The sequence below is a fragment of the Canis aureus genome, chromosome 24, assembly GCF_053574225.1.
Source record: "Canis aureus isolate CA01 chromosome 24, VMU_Caureus_v.1.0, whole genome shotgun sequence".
NCBI classification, from domain to species: Eukaryota; Metazoa; Chordata; class Mammalia; order Carnivora; family Canidae; genus Canis; species Canis aureus.
The window spans coordinates 25,734,268-25,758,718 of NC_135634.1; the positions used below are offsets into that span (position 1 = coordinate 25,734,268).

At 37.2% G+C, this 24,451-nt stretch overlaps 1 long non-coding RNA gene across 1 annotated transcript in view; it reads right to left on the bottom strand.

Moving 5' to 3' along the window:
- The window catches only part of LOC144295924 (uncharacterized), a 42,553-nt gene that overhangs the window by 17,545 nt on the left and 557 nt on the right, over positions 1–24,451 (bottom strand). The gene's annotated exons all lie outside the window — the stretch shown is intronic.

Below are 24,451 nucleotides of genomic sequence, written 5' to 3' on the forward strand. Positions count from 1 at the left end.
AGAAACAAAAGAAGAAAAGAAATATAATAAGTAACAAGTAGGTAGGAATTGGCATAGCCATGAAGTGTTTTAGGAAGGAGTCTGAGAAGAGATTTTTTGGATTGAGTAAATTCAGATCATTGATAATGACAGAACAGTTTCAGTGGTGATGAGTGAAGAAATCAGATGGCAAAAGGTTGAAAATGAAGCCAATATTGAGATAGGGAAGGGCATCTAGCATAGACCACCCTTTTAAGAAATTTAGTGGCAAATAGCAAGAGCAGTAAAAAAGAAATTTGAGGTAGTAACAGGAATAAGAAAATTGTACATAGTTTTAAGACAAAGGACAAATGACCATCTAGTTGAATGCAGGGAAAAATGCTAAAACTTAAGAGATGGAAGATGTAAAATAATGTTAGGGGAAAACCCCAGAGGAAGCAGTCAGTGATGATAATACAAGCATAGGTAACTTTAAGCTCCCCAAGTAGTCAGCAAATATTTTCCTCCAAAACATAATCAAAAGGATAAGGCAAGTTCTCTACTGACAGATTATTTACTGATAATAATCAGTGCCTAACAGATAGAGTAGGCTCAATCTGTAGAGAGAATATAAATGGTTTCATGTTGTATGGTGCAATTTTCTGCACATAAATGCGCAGCTCATGTCCATACACGCTAACTTTAACCGCACATGAATATCATCAATAATGTTGATCATGAGTCTGGGTCACAGCATAATTCATTTCACTACTCTCTCTCTGCATGGACACCAAAGATGCAATACAGCAAATTCGTTTGTTCAAAAGTATTTGTGAGCTATCTACTATGGACTCATCCCTGTTCTAGGCCCTCGGGCTATAGCAGTGTGCAAAATAGACAAAACTCTCTGCTAGAGGAGAGAAACAAACAAGATAAATAAATTATATAGTGATATCTTAGATAATGATGTATGCTTAGAAAAAAAATAAAAACAAAAACAAAGGAAGAAGAAGGAGGAGAAGGAGAAGAAGGAGAAGAAGAAAAACAAACCAGGAAAGAAATAGGAAGGGTAGAGTTAAGAATTTACCCTATTTCCAAGCTAGCAACTAATCTACAATAGTTTCCTAGATGCTAGCAGAAGACACAGACTCCTGGGCCAGAGTCAAAGGACTTTATTACTCAGAGTAAGCAATAGCCAGAGAACCAACGTGCACATTTCCTCACAGCTGAATTCTCACAGGGTGATAAGAAAAAGGCCAGATAATGCCTGCACATATAGTGGGTTACATTATAGGAAAGGAACTCTGAGTTTAGGGAAGCCAAATCTTTTAAAACACATAGTGAGCCTTCCTGATCTTTTCTCCAGAGGGAACATTACCTTTCTTATATTGGAAGCAATTATGTCTTTCTTTGTTTTACAAGGCAAAATGCTTTCTATATTCCAGAGATATTAGCCATACAAACATTCTTAAAAAGATAGGCTAGAATAAACAGTTATCACTATTTCACTCACAGGATGTACAGAGAGACCCATGGAGAGTTGTCTCCCAGCAATATCAGCTCCTCATTTCTACAAAGTATGTTCAATCTGTTTCATACAGCATTTTTATTAATGCTACAAGCAACAGAATGCCAAGAAGCAGGATGAGGCCAATATTGATCTTAACCATGCCACTCAAGGTTCAAGACCCAACCATAGGAACAAATCCCATAAACCATCAGAGTCTACCTGGAAAGTCAGGTGATTTTCTCCTCAAGTTTTTTAACCTAACTTTGCTCAAGGCATCAATCCAGGTACAAAAAGAAGTCTAAGAGCAGTCATACCTTTTATAAGCACCCTGATCAATGAGTTAAGGCTAGCCTGAGTGACTTTCAGGACCAAGTTGCTGTCACTAATCACTTTTGCCAAAGTCAGGCACCAATTTTCACGCCAACTTTTCTAAATGAGTGATTCCCAAGGGGATAACTTCAGTTATAATAAGTCAGTTATCCCTCCAGGATACTTTCCAAAAAAGAGTAGTCTCATTTGAAGAGATCTTTCCCTGTAATCTAAGGGCTACATAATCTACTGATGGTGTTTCTTTAAACCCTTGAAGGTCATTTATGATCATCCTGCTGATGCAATTTGCCTTTTGAGAAGGAAAGAAGCAAGTTAATGCCTGGTTTCTACACAATGAGCACAGCTCCTAGTGGTGCATGTAGTAACCATGGGAAGGAAGTGTTGCTTGCCATTGTTAAAGGGCTCCAAGTGGGACCTACATGAGTGACAAAGGACAGGATGATGGTGACTCCGAGTCAGCCTTCCAACATGAAGGACATGCAGATAAAGTGACAGATAAAGTGAGAAGTTGGAATAAAGACCTGAAAAAAATGTGAGATTGGAAGGTGTTTTTTGGATATCTGGAGTTGAATCATTCTCTTTTATTCATACAAAAACATAGTGAAGAAAGCATGGCTAAAGAATACTTGACCGAGAAGTAAGAAAGGTGAAAGCCAAGCCTTCCTCCTGACTATTGTGCAAAGTAGCATAAGATCCACTGGAATTTTCTGTTCTCAATCTCGTCTACAACATGAAGAGATCAAAGACCTTTCTGCCTCTGTGATTCCATGTTGATCTATACCAGCAGAAGTCCATGATATGGAAGAGTAAATTTTTGGATCCTTATCATCAGTAACATTCTGTACTGGAGAATCTGGACTCTAAAATCACTCCCTTGGATAAAATGGCCAATTCTCACCACTGCCACCTCATCAAGGGCTGTCATCCCACTCTGATTTATTATTTCTCATCGTACTTAAATCAATCTGAAAAAATATTTTATTGCTTTTTTGATTATTTCCCTCAGTAGAATGTGGCCTTCATGAGGGCAGGAATTTTGTGTCTTTTTCACTTCCACATTTCTAGCACCTAAAATAGTGCCTAACAGATAGAGTAGGCTCAAACTTTGTTGAATGTTACTGTTTAATTATGAAAATACTTGATATGTTAGCTTTCCTATTGAGATGCATGCCTGCCTACTTAGAATTCATTTTCAAGTCAAATAGATTCTAAGAACATTTCTTAATTATAATTTAAACATCATCTATATCCTTATTTAGAGGCATTTTGCTAAGGTAATATCATTTTAATCATGTTTCTCACTAAAAGAAAAAAGAATAAAATAAATTAGTCATGTGATTGTACTGCTCTCATTGTTTCAAATTATTTTTTTAAGGCTCTCTTTTAAAAAAAGATTTATGTATTTTAGAGAGACAGAGAGAGCAGGGGGAGGGACAGAGGGAGATAAATTCAAGCAGATTCCCCTCTGAGCCCAGAGCCTGAGGCAGGACTCAATCTTACCACCCCGACATCATGACCTGAGCCAAAATCAAGAGTCCCATGCTTAACAGACTGAGTCGCCCAGGAGCCCCCAAATGATTTTTTTTAAATTTGCTGATCTTTAAAAACTATATCTATTTTAAATTCATTGACTTGAGGTGGAAAACCAGGTTGAATATCCTTGAAAATCTAATGAAATAATATATTATTTCTCAGGATGAATAAAATAGTAAATAAGGAATTGCTTTTAACCATCTACTTTCATTCACATTTTTCTTCTCTCAGGGAAACACCAGTTTATTGATTTTGATCATTAACCTGAATTAACAGATGTCTTACTCATTAGTTGTAATAACAACAGTAATAATTTTCTGGCATTTCCTCAGCTGTTTAACATGTAAAATGGAATAGATTTTTTTATTTTATTTATTTTTTTTCTTTTTTAGGAATAGATTTTTTTAAACCTTCCATTAGCATGACCAATAAAACTAAATAAAATAGAAGTATACGAACAAAAATAAAAATTGAGTCAGACCATACAGTTTGTGGTCAATTTGTAAGTTCTGGAATTGTATAATTTGAATCCAGTTCTGACACTGACTAATGAGCTTAGATGAATTATTTAAGAGGTATAAACTTCACTTTCTCCATATGTACGAACTAGGTTAATAGTAGTACCAACCACTTGGACTGTTAAAAGCTAAAAGAGATAGCAGTTGGAAAGCATTTATCATAGAATCTGGCAGGAAGTACATTTTCACTAAATCTTTGGTATTATTACCATTTTAAACTTCAGCTGGCTAAACATCTTTATCAAAGTATCTTCCGGTGAGTGTAAGTCTTTACCCAATATCTCACATGGGTTTGCCAAGAATCTACTAAGCTAGCAATATCACAGTCATAAATATTCATTATGTTGCTGATATAGCCTATCTTAGGGTCGTTCCCTAGAAACAGAGCCCAGGCAAAAGCAGATGTGCTAATGCTTTATTGAGGAATGCTATCCAGAAACATAGGCATGAGGGAAAAAGGGTTGAAGATCAAATACAAATAGTCCTGGACACACAGTTTCACGATGAACTGATTGCTCATTTTTACAAGATAGCTTTAGTGTGCATTTATGAAGCTACTTAGTCTCTAAACAGTCTTTTTATGATGGAGGAAGAGAGTAGAATTTATCTACCAGCCCTCTCATTGTTCAAAATTTGCCCCAAGGGCATTATTAACACTTGTAAGTTGCACACGCACAGGTTCCCAGTAGATCCCTTAGTGTCTTGCTTCTCAGATAGGGAAACCACAGGGCTAGAACAAGAGGTCAGTGAGGAGGTGAGCTGATGTTTTAGGGGCACGCCCATGAATAACATAGGAAATAGAAAATAGCTACCACAGTAAGCTTATTTGTCTGTAGAAGCAGGGACACCTCCCTTCAGACAGCAAGACAAATGCGTGGAATTGGAGCAGTGCATAAACTGACTCTGATATACACGCTAGCTAAAGGAACTCAGAGTTAAGGGATATAGGACTAAAAATCCCTAGACAAATCAAATCATATCTCTTTCTCTTCTAAATTAGCTGGGTCTGGGGTATATCAAGTTTCCCTGAATATCTGAAGCACTCACAAACAAACTCTATATGAGCATCTCCATTAAACTCCCAGAAATCTGGTACTATAATTGGTCTTCAATTTTTTCAAATGCCATTTCATTCTCTGTCAAGTAAATGAGCAAGAATGTCAAACATTGAACCCCCCCGAAAAAAAAAAATTTAACTGAAACAAAAACAGTGCAGTTAGAAAACATGCTATACAGGAAGAAAAGAACCTACCTCATCAACTGTTTTCAAAAACTATGCTAAAAGTTCCTCATATTAAATAACTTGTAGACAAAAGTACCTTTAAGGCTTCTGTACAAGTTAATATTTGGTATATATTTTACTAAGATACAAACCAGAGCTATTTGGGGGTATATCATATAACTAAGAATTATTTACTTTACCTCAAAGAAAATAAAATAATGGGAAAGTTTTTAAGATGTATTCTTATTAACTTTGAATGGAAAAAGAAGTTGGGATGAAAGTATTAAGATTTTTGGAAGATAATGCTTAGCTCAGAAGGATCCTGCCTTAATCTGTTAGATTGGCTTCAACCAAAGCTAGATAAATTGCCACTGTAGTAAGGTAACTTTGACTGGAAAATGGACAAAAATAACATTAGTTTTAGAAATTAGAAAGACTTAAAGGGCCAGTGGTAGACTATATAATTTGGAATAGTTCTCTGCTATGTATTAGAAAGTTTGGACAAAATATATAAAACATCTTTAAGACATAGGGAAATGTTAGAGAAAAGTTACTAGTTCAGAATCTTGAGATACAAAAGAGAACCAGAAAAGTGTGCCCACCTTTGTAACCACTTTTCACCTTTTCTCCCCTAATTTGAAAGAGGAAGAATGAGAGAGTGAGTGGTGTCCTTCCTTGATAGAACATTAACAGCCCAGAGCCTGCCTAAGGGAGCTCCCAGTTTAATCTTTACCTTCAGTTAAAACCCTGGAAGACTGTACATTTAGATGATAAGGGTGAAGGACAAGGATAAGAATGAAGTGTAGTGGATAGCACTTACAGGAATCACAGCTCAGTTTAAAATCATCGCAATATATGATGTTGGATTAAGATGATTTCCCAATCTTGTTAATGCTCCCAGATGCTTAGTAAATCCTCTCTGGAAATTAGAACACTATCTTCTTTTCTAGAATGTTTTTAAGGAGAATCTGTAAACACATTATCTGGGAATGAGGGTTTGGGGGAAAACAGACACAGAAAATAATGCTACTGAAAAGTAGCAAAAACAAACCATAGAAACAAATAGGAAGTCCAAATTTTTAGTTAATACTTACTCAGCTCAAGGATATAAAAGATAAGATTTTAAACTTAAGCAAAGAACTGAAATCTCGTTCTTAAAATAGAAATTTCAGAACAATCAAAAAACTAATTACCAAAATTCAGATCTCAATGAACAGGTCTTACAATAAATTAAAAATAATTGAAGAGAGAATTAGCAAACTGAGATGTAGGTCAGAAGAAAATTTTCAGAATGAAGTATGGAGAGACTAAAGAATGAAAAATACAGAAAAGAAAATAAGAATTATAAAAAGACAGTATAAAACCCTAACACAGGGATGCTTGGGTGACTCAGTCGATTAAGTGTCCCGACTATTGATTTTGGCTTAGGTGGTGATCTCAGGGTCACCATGAGATTGAGCCCCATCTTGGGCTCTGCACAGAGCTTGGAACCTGCTTAAGATTCTCCCTCCCCCTCCTTCTGTTGCCCCTCCTCTCTCCCCCATGAGAGTACACTCACATGTGTACTCTCTCTCTCTCTGTGTCAAAAAAAAAAAAAAAAAAAAAAGCCTGACATAACTATAATGAGGATCCCAAAAGAACAGAAAGAGAATGGAATGGAATAGTAGTTTTATTTATTTAAAGAAAAAATGGCTAGGAGTACCTGGGTGGTGCAGTGCATCTGACTCACAGCTTCAGCTCAGGTCCCAATTGAGGGGTGTAAGATTGAGCCCCATTTCAGGTTCCTCTTAGATGGGGACTGCTTAAGATTCCCTTCTTCCTCTGCCCCCTACCCCAATCAATGATATTCTTCTCTAAATTAAATAAATAAATCCTTAAAAAACAGAGAGAAAATGGCTGAGAATGTAACCAACTAATGGAAAAAATCAAATCACGTACTCAAGAAGCCATTGAAAGCACAAGTGGAAAAGACTAAAAATAAATCAACACCTGCTCACATTATTATACGTTTACACTGATGTTGAAAACCACACAGTAAACCAATCCAAAGAGAAAATCTTAACAGCAATTAACAGAAAAAAAGAACAGATTACCTCCATACAGACAATAGTTAGACTGACATCTGACTCCTCAACACAAACAACATAAGCAAAAATAAAAACAAACCCAAAAAAGATCCAGAAAACTGTATTTAAAGCTATACTTGAAGTATTTAAATTAAGTCAGAATTATATGCATAGCAAAAATATCCTTCAACAATAAAGATGAAATTATTTTTCTGACCAACAAAAGCTGAGAAAGTTCAGACTTGTATTTAAAATATTTTTCAGGCTGAATAAAAGTTATCTCTATAGGAGCTCAGATATTTAAGAAGTAATTTTAAAATATGATAAATATGAGGGTGAATCTAAATAAAGAAAGTATCTGATAAAAGACTTTTTTTTAAATTTTATTTATTTATTCATGAGAAACACAGACAGAGAAAGGCAGAGACATAGGCAGAGAGAGAAGCAGGCTCCCTGCGGGCAGCCCAACACAGGACTCAATCTCAGGACTCTGGGTCACAACCTGAGCCAAAGGCAGACAGACGCTCAACCACTGAGCCACCCAGGTGCTCCTGGTAAAAGACTTCTCTGGTGAATGTCTTTGTGATGTCGCTAGCCAAGGACTAAAACATAAAGATATACATCAATTTCAAATGTGCCTCCAAGCTAGCATACCATAACTATGAGTTCAGCTCTCACTTTAGAACTCTGCTGTATAATGTGATGGCCACTAGCCACATGTGGCTGCCAAGCACCTGAAACATGGCTAGTCTAAATTAAGATATGTTATAAATATCAAGGACACATTGGATTTAAGGAACTTAATTCTTTTAAATATATAAATATCTTATTCATACTTTCTATTGATTAAATATTAGAATAACATTATGAATATATTGGGTTAAGTAAAATCTTACTAAAATTAATTTAATCTTTGTTTTTGCTTGTTCAAATGTAGCTATTAAATTACTACAAATTTCAAAATTACATATAAGACTGTCATTCTATTTTTATTGGTGAGCCCTACTGCCTTAGGGCTTGAATTCTATTACTTCGAAATGGAAAGTTCCATGTTTGATATCCACTCTCTGAAATCACTGAATCACTGAAATCATATAGAGTTTAACAGCAGAGACAATAGTAATTCATGAACATTATGTCATCTTCTCTTTAAAATCGTTCCTTCAATTTATTTATCGCTTTGAGAGTTAACATCTATCCTTCAAATGTAATTCCTTTAAAAACTAGATCTACTTTTAAGGATATAGTTGGACATAAAAATGCAGGTTTTCATTTGTAGGACCACCTTTGCACTCCACACATTCTCACCGTGGAATCACCTCCCCGTTACAAGCTAGTCATATCAACAGAAGTAAGTGGAAGCTCAAGTACCTTCAGAATTATAAAACATTCATATTTTCAGTTATGTCTTAGAGATGGTTCATGTTTGTTATTTATTACAGTATGTTGGTAAATATTTCAAGGTTCTGACATGTAAACATCTGCATGAACAGCACATAGGAAATGAAATGACACAGGAAGATGAGCCCGTAAACTGTAGATGCGAATGTCCAGGCACGGATATACATGGTGATGTCACGCAGACAGACACTAGGCAGAAAGGATTATGTGCATGTACGTAGGTCTATATAATATGTATATGCATAATTCTCCCCTCTTGAGTTCAGAGGGACATTGACTCCTCTTCTTCCAGAACGTTCCATAACCAGGTATTCAGAAGACAAAATTTGTTCTATGACAGTATCTTTTATCTTCATTCCCATTCCCATTTCCCTGCGGGTCAGTATGCCTGAGATAAAGAGGCCATGCTACAGAAAATTTACCAACGATTTGTGAGAACAAAGTAATTCAACACTTCTTTGTCCTACCAAACATGAAGCCAAGAATAGGATCCAGTTGGTACACTGCCATCTAAACCTGGTACAGGAAGAAGTTGAGAAGAGTTTAATACTTGAGAAAATGCATTTAAGGTGTCCACAAATTAACCCCTTGAAGTATTCCAATGTCATCCCTTCAAATTATAAGCCCTGATATGTGTGCTTCTATTTTGTATAGTCATTCACGGCCTCACTCATGCCAGCCATTCCAGCTTCATCTCACATTACTCTCATGCATGCCCTTTGCCCTCTGGAAAGACCAACTTTCTTACATTTTCTTGAACACGCCGTTTTCTTTCACACTTACACTTCTTCCCACTTGCTTTCACTTCTATCTGGAGTGTTCTTCCTCACTTCCTGTGGTTGCTTACATCTATTTATTCTTTTTAACGAAGCTGACATTTCACACCTCACTAAACCTTCACCTCATAAAAAATGATTTTTGAAATCCATTTTAAAACATTTTCAGACAAGTCTGTGAAAAACACAGGAAAATAATGTAACTTAATCTAGAGCAATTTCAATGATCTCATTAACAATTGCATGCAATAACTGTGTAAAAACTTGGACTATACACACATATATGTCTGTGAGGAGATACATACTTTTGTAACTGCCATCTGCAGATGATATGAGGAATTCTATATACATACATGCACATCAATATAGGCACATGCAATATTTATGTTAGCTGAAAAGAAAATTTTGCCAGTATATTTGCAATGTTTTGGAAACAAAATCATTTTTAATAGTAACTGGAAATATATGTACTGGTATTTTGTTGTTAGAATATTTCCTCACTGAAATGGCTAAAAAATGTTAGCTTATGAAAAAATAAACTACATGATATGCAAAGGGATACCAAATTAAAATTTCAACTTCAGTCAAGACAACAAAAACATGTTTCTCTTCAAATTTAATTTCCATGAGAAACTATTCTAAATTAAAACCTTCCAGTGCAGTGTCCTTCCATTTTTTGCATTTTTACTACCTAGAGATCAAACAGTTTGACACAGCAAAAATTCTGGTAAGTTAGGAAGAAATGCTGATTGGTTTGTTGGCTGGTGGCCGGGGGAATGTTATGACCGAGTAATTATGTGTTCTGGACAGATGCATTAACCAGGCTTGGGGCTGGAGCCACTGGATATTATTTTAGTCATAAGGCTAGAGGAACTGAATCATTTTCAAAGCATTGGCTGGCTGACATTGCCTTAGTGATGCCTGTTCCAATGACTCTTTGGCAGTAACTTCCAACGCTGCACTTATGACATGGTAAACAAAAACTACATTAAAGGTTTGCTTTTTAATCATGAAGGAGTTCAACATTTCCACTAAGCTCTCTTGCTATTCATCAAGTCACATTGAGGGCTATTGCAGATTTTCATAGTCCTGTCCTTCGATGGATGAATCGTAGCAATGTAACAGGCAGAAAGGCTTGATTTTTTTGCACAGTGAAAAGGCATATAGTCAAAACTCAAAATGATAATACATTTTTACAATTGGTCTTAACCAGTAAACAAACTGAAAGTTGACAATACCTTTTACCTTTTACCAAGAATTTATTTCAATTCATAAAATGCCATTCTTTGTAAAGTATGTACTTTTAATCATCAGATAAATACACATAATAATAAAATAATACAGTCAATACAATGGCTTTTGGCTTCTAGGAAGACAGTAAGCCCCATAATAATCAATTGGTTAGTTTCAGGTAACTTTTCCTCTTGTGCCATTTAGACTTGAAGTTTTATTTTGACATCCGGTACTAATCATAAATTTAATAATAATTTAATTGGAACCAGCTTTAGTTATTGCAAATATTTTATACTGGTTATTAAAAAACTTAAATAATCATTTTAATATGGTTTAAAATAAAAGCATTTTTACTCTTTTAATGCTTTTGAATTATGAGGGTACAGTGACATTTCCCTCAAATGTAGCACTATTCAAGTTAAATGCAAATGATAAAGTCAAATTTCAGAACATTTGGAAAACTTGAATAGTTTTTTCATAACAGCAAAGCACTGATGTTGATGGCTAGCAAGGTAGGTGACAGAAAGATGAAATTTCTAAGAAAAATACTTTATGAGATGATTATAAATTAGCAAGGAAATACATTAATAAGATCATTAAACTCATTACAACCATCTTATTGTTTTTATTAACAAAGCTCTCTATTTTAAAAAAATTTTAAGATTTTTTTTAATGAGCTCTAAATGCTATTCCCTTGTAATAAAGAGTTATCAAAAGTCTGAAGGGTTCAGTTAATTGGAAGGCACTTAATGAACTTGTTAGGAAAAATGTCAAAAAACTTCCTCCTAAACCATCAAGCAGCTCCTAAAACAGTAGAAATTGACACTTTATGCAACGTCAAAGAAGAATTTACCAAGGGAAAGCCTTAAAATGTATCTGAAAACCAAAGCTTAATAAATGAGATCACAATGATAAAAATGATGGAAAATGTCTTTACCAGACAATGGGGAATACAGAAACAGAAGAAAATCAGGAGGCAAAGGAGGCAGAGCAGTAATATCAGTTCAGTCATCTTCAGTCAAAATTGTATTATTTTTAGAAATGACTATTTATGATTCCACAATACAGGATATATTGAAATTCACTATGTTAAGAATTGTTAACCAATCTAAATAGATCAAAATCTTGAAATATATAGAAAATATTATAATGATACTATATTACAAGCACATTGTAATGAAACATTTTATCCCATTAGAATTTAATACAAAAACTACAATTAACAGAAAGCTTTGACAGGGAAAGATCTGTGTTTCAACATTGAGGACACACTGTAAAAGCCTCTCATTTTAAATTTCTCTTTTTTTCCTTTGCACTTGGAATTCAAATATTTTCACAAAATATTTTTTTTACTCTAATCATTTTAAGAGACTTATTTTGCTCTGAACTGTTACTGATTCCACTAATAGCATTCCCTAATGGAACTAATTAATTGCCATTTAAACCAATGGATAAATGAGTGGAATGTGAATTAGTGCTATTTCATCCTATGTGGTATATTCAAGGCCGTTCTGAAAAACAAGAAATTACAATAGTTGATAGTGTTGTATAAGTTGTAAAATTAAAATATTTAATGGAACATCTGCCAATAACATATTTACAAAATATCAAAATCATTTTTTCTAAATAAATGGATTTTTGTTTACAAATTCCAGTATTCAGTATTTTTTTCACTACTTAATCTACCCTCATGCATTGTTTTCATTCAGTATATATATATATATCAGTTGTAATTACCTGTTTAAATGTAAGAAATTCTAGGACTCATTTTTTTCCAAATGTTTTCATAAGATGCTTTTTGATTTTTGAAAACCCTATTTGATCAGATATTCGTCTTGCTGAAATACCAAAAAAGGGTAAGAGGGCAAAAACTTTGAAAAAAAAGTCTTTGAATGAGCGAAGTATAAAATAAGGTGAAAATATCAAAAGGCATTTGATTGCCATAAGGTGTAGTAAATGTGAATTTAGCATGGAGTGACCTACATTAGACGCAAAAACGTGTACAATATTTTTCTGATGGACCTAATGAGAATACATTTCAAGCAAGCCTAAAAACAAGAGCACAAACAAAAGAATGCATGTTAATGTGAAATGATCCTCCACTAGTGATTTTCTTAAAAAAAAAAAAAAAAAGAGAAAGAAAAAGGAAAAGAAAAAAAAAAAGAAAACGAAAGCCTTTATAAAGCCTAAACAAGGCAGAAAAGACACACAGACATACATCTGTCATATGTTTGCTGCTTTATAGATGCTGCTTTAAGAAAGGATATGAGTTATGAAGTGAGTCCTTTTGTAAACATTCTAATAAAGTCTGGGTAAGATATACAAGACATCGGAGCCCTTCAAGCTGCTGCTCTCTAAATAATACTAAGAATTATATGAAAGTCTCTAAGTTCCTTGTATAAACTGCTACACCAACTCAAAACACTAGGCTGCTTTACCATTTCTTAAGTCCCTTTCAGAAAACCTCCTGTTACTCTTCCACTTTACAGAGAGGCAAGAACACAGCAGGGAAAAATCTATATTCTATAAGATGCCCATGCTTTTTGGAGGAAGGAGCCAATGCGTTTAATTTACGGGCCTTGATTTTGTTTTTCCTCCTGAAACCTCAGATCATTAGCTCCATAAGATCACCAAGGATGACATGAGCATGAGTACATTCTACCCTTTTATTCTTAGGGAAGACATCGGTGAAGGGGACACAGAAAAGCCAATTAACCTCTGATCACTTTATCAACTGTTGTCTTTAAAAACTAAAATGAAAAGACAATAGATTTTAAAGGCATAGAACAAACAGTAGAATGTCTCCTCTTGTTCTCCCCGTCTTTTCTCCTGAACATTTTTGAATCCAATCATTTAAATACTTTGCGATTAATTTCCACAAAGACTGTTTGAATAACTTAAATTCCTTCCTGTCTTCAGACTGTGGCATTGATAGTTTGACCCTATTCTTAATGATACTCCTGACTTTAATAGCTTATTTTTATTATTCTGTTCTAAACTGAAACCAACTCCTGAAAAGGGAAATGTTAAAAATCATGGAAATCTGTTCCCTTGGTTAAAGAAAAAATATTTTTACTTGGTCTCTAAAGATACTTAAATAGAAGAAAAATGTTAATATCGCGAGAAATTCTGAAGCTAAAGTAAAAAAATAAATAAACTTAACTCAAATTAACAAGTTGCTGTCAGTGAACTGATTGTTACCAAGGATTAATTGTTATGAGTATCTACTAGTTGGAAGTAACAAAGATATACAAACAAAATGACAGAAAAAAAAATAAAAACCCCAAACTAACAATATAGATTATGTGTATTGGCTCATGTAGAATGTGAAACTATAATCATTTTCTTAAGACTCTTTAATTGGTGTTTGCCATTATTTCCTAAGGATTTTTGTCCCTTAAATTTAATGATAAATTTAGTCTATGAATCTAACATGAGGAATTTATTTTATTTTCTACAATAGGAATCATCTATGGACAAGAGTGGCTCCTGCAAAATTAGATGTGAAAAAAGGAAAGTAGAGCCAAGTGTTTGAGATAATAGAAGTTAAAAGAATATTTTAATTCTTACTTGCCTTTCTGCTAACAGCACCCAGCAACCCTGGGACTCTCACCCTCTTTAACTGATGCTATATAATATTTATGCATGCATGACAACAAAATATGTTTCAATAAAAATATATTTGAACTAGCAGAGCAAAATTGCTTTAAGCTTTTGATCTGTCTCATAGCTCACATCTCTGAAAGTCTTTTCCTTTCAACAGTTACATTCAAAAAGTCAAAGATATACAGCTGACGATTCAAGCTGAATGACACCACGATAAACTATGGTTTCTCCTGAAGATAAAATACATCATAAATCGGTGCAACACTTACCTCATTTTAAATATTACTGTCTCCTTTTATCAGGTAACACTAGATGACCTCCCCTTACCTCCCTTCTTCCCATATTTTACATGGGATTTTAATTCTATACAATGATCACAACCAGAATTTTTTTTAATTAAAATAGGATATATGGCTTTAAAGGCTTAGGTTATCTGATAGATTTAATTTAAAAAAAAATAATGAGGACAGACTGACTTCTGATGCCCTGTAAAATGTGGCAATAATGGAATTATATCTATTTTTAAATTGCAGTAACTTTTTATACTTAGCTGCAGTTTATCACATGATATAAAAAGGCAACATGGTTTAATAAAAATGGAAATGCATTCACAACTAAATGGTGAAGAGAGATTTTCCAGGGAGTATATGACAACATAATATGTAGCTTTTACTCATTAAAATATCTATGCATGAACTACAGTGGCCCCATCAACACTGTATTTCCCAGTGAACGGCTTGATTTATACCGTCCAATCTGTGGCCAGACGTCCTTTTTTTCTGGATACTCCAATCTGGATTACACTCCCAAAACTATTAAACGCGTTAAATGTACTAGTATAAATCCTGATTATCATCTGCACAGCTTTGGGTTCCTATCCTTCATCTTCCTGGCCTGTTGAGAGGCAGGCTTTCTTCCTTGGCTGAAGTAAAGAGGAAGAAGGGGTCCCCCGGTCAGGAGAGCAGATGTGAGGGAGGCGCCCACGGACCGCAGCCAGCCGGTAACCCCGCCGCCCTTCTGTCCTTTCCCTTCCAGGGCTGCCCCAGAGCAGACGCTAGTGCGGCCTTTCCAGATGCATCCGTCTCGTCTATCACTGGGCAACAGCAGTCACTAAGGCTTTTTCCCATTATACACTTGCTTTTATTGGAAACTGGGGCTGGGAATAGAACCCCGTGGACTCGGCCCCTGAGGTGGGTCCCCAACTTACTCCATCTTCTGAGCGCTCATCCTTCCAAGACAACCTCAGACAGAAGCCACCTAACGCACTCATAACCATATCTTTTCACTGGGAGGTCCATTGCCACTGTACTCTGACAATCATACCACCACAATTTAGGGAGCTTCCCAAGCCAGCTCAAAATCTCTTTATTGACTCAATCCATCCTTCTCAAAAATGATTCTTTTTTACTCTACCAGGACTGCCTACTATGTGAGAGGTTTACACACGAGTAATAATATAACTTATTTTCATTTAAAATGATATGAATACAACCCATTGATTTTAAAAGTTTCTACTTAGGATATGTTTTGTGAGGTTTTCAATTAGTGGTAAAAGATTTGTGTTAACGTATATCAAACTCTTTCACCACCCCAGGCTCTACGGAAGTACACCTTCCATTCACCATCTCACTGCCTTGAGTTGACTTGGGGTTAATAACTCAGTCTATAACCTTGAAACAGAATGAAGCCAGTTATTCTCGTCATCTCCCCTATGGCTCTTCCAAACCCATATTCCTGAAGCTCCAACTCCACTAGGAGGATGAGGTAGCCAGGCTTGAACACTGCCTGCTTTCTTCCCTCCCGGCCTCTCAACAGCGTTCTCTCTACACTATAGTTTTCTTTTCTTACTTCTTGCTGCAAAGTGATATCCTTCTTTTCCATCAGTAAACTTCTCCACCTTTGCTTCATTCCCTCTCCTCTTACCTCCCCAAGGACTTTGTGTCATCTATTACCTGCTCTTGTCCTCACCACGGACTCTTTATCCAATACACCTTCAAAGACACATGGATCCGGTTGAAGAAAAAAAAAATGTCACTTCATGTGTCCCTACCACCTTCTTCCAGCTATTTTTCCATTTCTATCCTTCTCATTACTGTAAACTTCCCAAGCACCTTCTCCTTCTATGACACATAATCCACTCATCTTAATTACCTGTTTCATGCGTATCTTCGCAAGAGATCTATGAAGTCCATAAAGTCAGAGATTAAGTCATCTTGTTGCAGACCATACTCTTAATGCCTAATACATTTTCTGGCACATAGTAAACATTCAGACAATACTGATTATACTGGATTATTTAATTTTAAAAAGAGCTTCCCTTTTTTTCTTGCCACTGTCACCATTACTCCTACTCCTCTTTTCTCATGAAAATGTACACTCATCAAAAATATATGGTTCATACTTTCTCGATAACTACTTACAAATCAGTAAATAAAATAACATTTTCCTAGCTCTCATTCTTAAGAACCAGACACTGATGAGGACACTTTCTTTGGGGACCTTCTGGCTCTCTTGTCTCCTCACATTCCAGGCACTGTGACTTTGGTCAGTCTCTTTGCTCTGACCTTCACAAACTAACCCCAACACCTTTACCCCAGCCTCCTTGCCTGGGATGTTATATTAAACTCCAATATCTCCTATCTCAATTCACCTTAACCATTAATCAGAGACTGATTTCTTCTGTTCAAAAATGTCCAAAGCTTCTTGCTCCTTGTATTATTAAGTCTAAACTCCTTATCTTGGCATTAAAGGACCTTCATAATCTGTACCTTAATCTCTCACCATACTTTCCAAATTATTTATAGGCTGCCCAATCTACTTACTAAGACCATAAGAGTCTTATATTTTCCTCCCCAGGGCTTCTGCTTAATGTCAGTTACCCTGCCAGAAATGCTTCCCCCTCATTTCGGTCTATTCAAATATTACCCATCTATTAATATTCAGACCAGATTACTATTTCTTTATTAAGACAACAAAAAATTCTAAGTATAATGGTGTCCATTTGAACCATTATTTCAGAAACTGACCATGAGCTTATTTACTTTCTTTTATTTTGTTAGTTTTGATACAGTTTTGTAATACATTCTTGGTGTTCAAAAAGCCAGGGGTTCAAGAGTCTATTTTAAAAAAATGTCTCTCTCCCAACCCCATCCTTCAACCAGCTAGCTTCCCTCTTGGAAGCAACTGCTGTTATCAGCTTCTTGTGTACCATTCTAGAGATATTTTATTAGAAGCAAATTAAATTTACTGCCTTTTACTATGCTTAGCATTTTGTACCAAGCAAATATGTATCTATTTATCTCCTTTATAGTTATTTAACATTTTAAGTACTTACATATTATCTTCCCACTTATGGAGACTGTGTGCCTTGGCTTCTTTATAGAAATGTCTGTCACACAAACATTCCTAGATTGATTGTGCAATTCTTTCTTTCAAGTTTGGGACAGACTATTCAATGGTAAGACTGAATCTCCACCACCTTCCTCCTCAATTAAGAAGGATAAAAAAATAAGAAGTAGATTTTTTTCAAACACTTCCTCCCCATACACAGCCATTAAAGGAAAATTAAAGCATGACTAATCACATATGCAGATGTGTATTGTTTTACTGCAATAGTTTAATGTGTTCCAGATACAAACACATATTACCATATTTCCTTTGGTTCTGATACATCTGCTGATACAAAGATTAACAGAATCACTGATTTGTAGTGGATGATTCTGTTTCATTTTAGAAATCTCCCATTCCTGCAGCATTCCAAGCTCATTGAAAGTACGTTTGCACTCAAATTTTTGTTTCATTGTTGTATCCACCCCATTTTACATTGCCCATATTAGAAATGGCAAGAGAGCCCACCCACCTTGTTACTGCTTTCTAAATGCACTACAGCTATTATTTCCAATATGTATACCAAACTGTGAAAAAATAAAGTCCCCAAATACGTTTTATATAAAATAGTACTTAGAGGTCAAGCACTGTAATCAAAGTAAGTTTCATCCATAACTAAACATTGTACCTAGCCTATTAATTTAAAGCATTACCCAGTACATAATAAAGTACATATTTGTAATTGAATGGTTTATTGGGTCAATAGAGAGCCAAAGCAGATAAGCTCGAATCCTTCAAATCCATTAAAGAATCTTAACTATCCAATTTGCTGGATCAAACTAATGAGGTAGGTGCTAGATATGCCCCTTAGTTCAAACTATACAAAACAGAACTTTAGCAAATATTCCACACATATTTCTTCAATTTGAATGTTTCTAAACTGATCTTATATTTAAATCAATGCTTAAGGTTTAAATATAAATTATAAGGGCCCAGTTTTTCTTAAGAAATAGTATCTTGAACCAATAAGTAAAATTTTAGTTTTAAAAAGTTAATCTAAATTATTTTATCCAGGGCAGCCTGGTGGCTCAGTGGTTTAGCACCTGCCTTCGGCCCAGGGCGTGATCTTGGAGACTCAGGATCGAGTCCCACGTTGGGCTCCCTGCATGGAACCTGCTTCTCCCTCTGCCTGTGTCTCTGCCTCTCTCTCTGTGTCTCTCATGAATAAATGAATAAAAATGTTAAAAATAAATAAATAAAATATTTTATCCATATCAGCATTGATGCTTTTAAAAATTTGCATTTTTCCCCTCAGAACTCTATGGCAAAATACTAGGTTTTTAGACTTAAGAATTTTAGTAACTCATTAAATCACCAGAATTTCAATATAGTTCTGATGTATGTTATTTTTCTCAATGGCATATTTCCTTCCCAACTAAATATATACATACAAGATTATCATAAGCTTACATTTATTTCTATGGGCCTTTCACCCAGAAGAGTCTCACAAGTATAAAATTTGTAGTAAGTTACAAAATATTCAAAAGTGAATGAGATTAAGTAGGATTCAATAATTCTGATTCATCCCAAGAATTGATTTTATTCTTATCCTTAATGTTGATAAATTTTGTTTTGGGTTTTATCTCGGACTGTGGGTATATATTATCACCAGTGGCTTGAAAATTTCCCAGCTAAGAAATTCAGTAAAATTTAACAGTTAAACCTACTGCTCCAGTGAGATGGGAAGACACTGTTAAGGTAGGTTGGAAGCACTTAGTTTTGATAGGCATGATATATAGCTAGGGAAGTAGGTGTACCCAAATAATTATGCTGTCTTTGAAAGAGTGGTCTATTTATACGTGGACTAGCCAATGAGATTGAGGTAGCAGTTGTCAAATTTACAGGAAGTAATTAAAGAAGCAAAGATTCTCTCCTTTTACTGGCTGTTTCTGGATTACATAGAGATTATGAAGACAGACAAGAAAAGTGACAGAGCAGCCCAAACAGCCCGTCAAATTCTCTACTACGAAAATTGTTTTTCTCCATGAACAAATTTCCTCATTAACAAACACTCATTGTTTTCATTTTATACTGTATGTTGGTACTTTTGCACACAAAAATATTTGATCTCTACATTTTAGCAAAAACCCAGGGATGTGTATTTCCCAAAGGACTTGTTCCCTGTTTCATCAGTATTTTGTAAACCTCTCCATCCCCAATTCCTTTGGTTGGTTGCCATCTGGCATTATGCCTTTGATTTTATGAATAAAGTCCCCAATTGTTTCTGCAGCTGTTATCAGTACAGTCTGACCTGTTGCGAATGGGGATAACAGAGAAAAATATCTCCACAACTTTCACAGCATTTCACTCCCATGGCTCTCTTCCCAGACCTTGCATTGTGATTTTCTTGTGTACGTTCCTCAACCCAGATGGTGACATTATGAGACCCTTGGTTCAAGGGAGACATAAAAGTGAACCCTTTCCAGTAAGCATTATTTATAAATGTATTTATAAACTTTTATTTGAATGTGGAATTCATTAATTCTGCACATTCTATCTATCTATCTATCTATCTATCTATCTATCTATCATCTATCTCTATATGTATAGGCAGATAAACACTGTTTATAAATTTATGAACCTATGTGTGAATGTGGGATTTATTAATTCTGCACATAACATCTACCTATTTATCTATCTCTATGTGTATAGATAGAGATAGATATGACTATTATTATTCATGGTCACTGATAATGCTCCTTATTATGCAAATTTCTCTCTACTTGAACATCAACAGTGATGTTTATATCTTCCATATTGGCCTCATGAAAAATAATGATTTTCAAACTGAACTTCCAAGAAATGAAAGAGACAGGGGTGCTTGGGGTGCCACTAGACTAATTTTCAGGTTATAAGTCCAGCACCATCCTTATCAACCAAGGCAGTTCTTTTTAAATTTATTTCACTTATTGGACTTCCAAATAAAATTCCTTTTGGAGAATGGGTTTCGGTACTAGTTTAGAGAGTAACAATTCACTCACTACTGAGGTGGCTCTGGGCCAGGGGAGTCGAAGATAGATAAGATATTATTATAGTTGAAAGGGCCTTTATTAGAAACCTCCCCCAAAATATCTCTTCTTGTGACAAAACCACCTAGAATTCCCACTTCTGGTCCCACCTCTTTTTAAGACATTGAAGACATCAATTTCAGGAGAACTATAATAGACTGGACAGGAGAACACATTAAGCCATCCATTAGCACTTCTAATTGAATAAATTTATCAACTCTAATGGGGCTTGGATAAAATCTAATATGTTTTGGTGGGGGAGGTGATAGAGAAACGTTTCCTAAGTCACCACTTCAGGGAACTGTAGGTGACCCTGTGTCTGGGGAGTGGACAGGACAAAAAAGAAAAGGAATGGAATACTGAACAACAGAGGACAGGAACTCAGGCTTTCAAAGTTGAGGCTTGTGAGTCAAGAAAGTAGGGGGGGGGCTGATATCTAGTGCAGTGTGGGGGACAGTCTTCACCTGAACCTCCCCTTGGTCAACACAGCTCCTACTTTCAGGTCAACAGATATTTTGTTTTCTGATAGTAGTACTTTATGCTTCTGATCATGTCACCGATAAATATTTTTTATTTTATTTTATTTTTTTAAATATTTTTATTTTAACTGAATTTTACTCTAAAGGCTTCTGTTGTCATTGATATCGATAATAATGCCTAACACATATTCTGCTTCTTTCATAAAATGTGTCCATTCTTCCCTCAAATTTAGGTAAGAAAGTTGTCACATCTGTGCATGACATTTGTGCCCTCTTTTTTTATTGAAAGTTGCTGATAAAGGCTCTTCTAGGGTACAAAGGTAAAATGCAATGCCATAAACTCCCTAATTTTATTCTCCTTCCCTGCAGCAAGGTTTAGACAGAATATTTATTTAACTTCCACAGTTTGTCAAATGAAGGGGGGGAGGGGAAGCCTACCGGGTGTCCTTTTTACATTACATTTAAGTGATAAGTAAAATGGAGTTGTAGCTATGACTCACTATGGTGCAAAATTATTATTCCACATCTTTAGGCTGCAGAGGAGGAAGTTTCCTGAAAGCATACCTCTGTACACACAGTAATTCTGTGCTTCCGAATTGAGGGTGATGCTTGCTGAACTCTAAAGCCAAGTTTGCAGGCAGCTTAACTTTACAAAGAAAGAAGACTGTCTATGGTAATGCTGTGTAAGATTTCAGTAAATGTCAGCTTCAGGTGACAGTGGGACCTAACAGAAAAATATAAATGACATGAAACCAGGGCTCGGCCAAGGATTTTCTTAACAATTGGCCACACAATTTGCACGTGAAGTTCTCAGAATCCCATAGTGATAATGCATGCAACCTAATCCCTTTACAGTTGAAGAGGGGCTTTTACAGGCATTTTCCCGTTTCTGCAGGCTCTGATGCCTGAGGCCTGAACACTCTCGAGGATCCATCAGAGAGACGTCCTCCGGGATGCAGTCTGAGGCTGAAGAATAGGCCTCGGGACCTGGGTCTTCAGGCACCACCTCTCCAGGCAGGGCCCCCCGGGCGCGCCCCCTGGGCGGGAGGTGGCAGGTCCGAACCAGCGTTGGCGCGCCGCCCTCTGCCCTGGAAGTCGCGTGGTCCAGGCCCCGGCAACAGCTGTGCCTTCCTGCAGGTAAGAGCCTTTGTTTTGCACAGTCTACCGCCTGTCACGTTCAGAAAAGCAAGCCACACGGAAACGCAAACACCTTCCTAAAGATCTCAGCGCTACCTAGGACGCAGACATCAATGCCTTGCTGATTTATCCATTCCTTTGATGATCAAATAAAATTAAGCCCTGCTCGCCGCTGTTTGATGTGCGGCTCCATCCAGGCTCCTGAGGCTGTCGGAGCCCGGGGGCGTCGGCGATGCCTCCCGCCTCCCGCCTCCGGGTCCCCGCGCCCCTGCGAAGGTACGACGGTCGCGGGTCGCGGCTGGCTTTTCCGGCGCATTCTGTTTCTTGTTCTAAAGCTCTATTTACGCAAATTACCTCTTCCTTTCATTAAGTAACCAGGCTTTATTTTCTTTTCTCTGTATCAACATGCACACACTCAGTGCTGGAGAACCAGTCAACGTTTTGTGTTATTTATTTTTATTTCTGATGAGGCAGGTTCAAATCAAACAGCAAAGTCTGAGAAAATAATCAAACAGGTCGCGCTGTGCGCTTATTGCCTTTTTTCTGTATTCGCGTTTCTCCTGGCGGATCGTTTTTAATTCCTCCGCTTCATCAAGGGGCAATTAAATCAATATCCTTGCGCGCAGCACGAGCCCGGGAGGCCCGGCCACAGGGCTCAGGCCCTGAAAGCGTCCTTGTGCTCTATTAAAAGGGCAACTTTCCGCCCCAAGGTAGGGGAGGCTTTGGGCCCAGAAAGAGCGAGGGACTGAAAGACCTTCCAGCAAAATCGGTCATTGCAGAAACCTGGCCAGTGCTAGCTGCCCTCGAGAAGCTGCTAATTCTTCCCTAGGCAACACCTGTGTCCCTTGAGTGGAGGAGAGTGTGCGATCCCAGGTAGATAGAGGATTCCAACACGGATGCTGATGAAGAGAGAAAATCCCCTTTCTCACTAAGGACCGTGGCCTGCTTTTTGTTTTGAAGTTGGCCTGGGGTCACTGAAGATTCATGGGGCCACTTAGGGGGACACTAACATTATTGAATTGTTGACTCTGTGGCTGAATGACCCACATTCAGTTGAAACTAGTGGAAAATACCCTCTCCCCAACACCTCATGCAGGAAAATGGGCTCTGTGAAGGGAAAGAGGTAGAGTGCTGTCTATTTAGTGCACTAGGTACATTGTAGAAAGAAAGACTGGGAAGGTAGTGTGATTTAAACACACATAATGAAGAAACTTCTTAGGTGACAAGAAGAGAGGTTCCAACCAGGTGGCTGGGACTGTGCTTTATTAAGTTTTTATTTAAAATCATATTCTCTCAGGGTCCAGCCCAAAGTGAGTTCTAATGTAAACCTAATCCCTCTCCCCCCCCACACACACACACACTAGAGACTCTGGGAAAGGTTTTTGTTCTTTTTTTTAATTGCTGTGTCCCCCTTGCTTAGACCAGTAGGCATTCAAACATTACTTGTTAATTGAATGATAGAACATTAGAAGTCCTCCCCGCCTACCCACACAACTATACACACACCACCACCACCACCACCACCACCACCACCACCACCACCACCACCACTGGGGAACAAAGAGATTTGCAAATCATGACTGGTGACGGAAAGATGCACTGGCCACCCAAGAGAATAAATTCCGACTCAGCAACATCTCCACCTTGTCTTTATGATTGAGAAGCCAAATCACATGTGGGAGGCGCGGGGGAGTCGAGGGCTTCGGGATCCCTCCTTGAGATCTTAGAAGAGCTCCCGGGAACCAGGGGGCTCCGATGGAAGGCGGCACAAACATCAGCTTTGTAAAATCAAATTTATAAACCCCAAACTGCAGAACTTTCAAACCACTGTCTAAGGAAAGGAAATCCGTTCCTTCAAAATACAGCTGATAAATGGGTTTTGGAAACGGCCTTAGCGAAGGGATTGTTGATCTCGGACCTTCCGGCTGGGGCCGGGTGGCACTGCGGGTCGGCTCCCCGCTCTGGGTGCCCAGGGAAAGCGAACGCCCGGGGCGAACTTCACCTTCTGGGGGCGGGGCGCTCGCACACCTGGCGGACGGTGACCCTCGGGCAGCCCCGCGCGAGGTGCCAATGCCAGGCCCGGGGCCGGAGCCCGGCCCCCACCCCGCCGCCGCCCCACACCCCTGCCCCGGCTACTGACGCGGGCCAGGTGCCGCCGCCACAAGGGGTATAAAAGAATCTCTGCCAGTCGTCAGTTGCCTCTGTTCTTGGACGGCTTTTGGCAGATCCTCCCCGCTTTTCCAGGTCTCCTGGGAGCCTGAACATACGCTTTCTTTATTTCGGACTA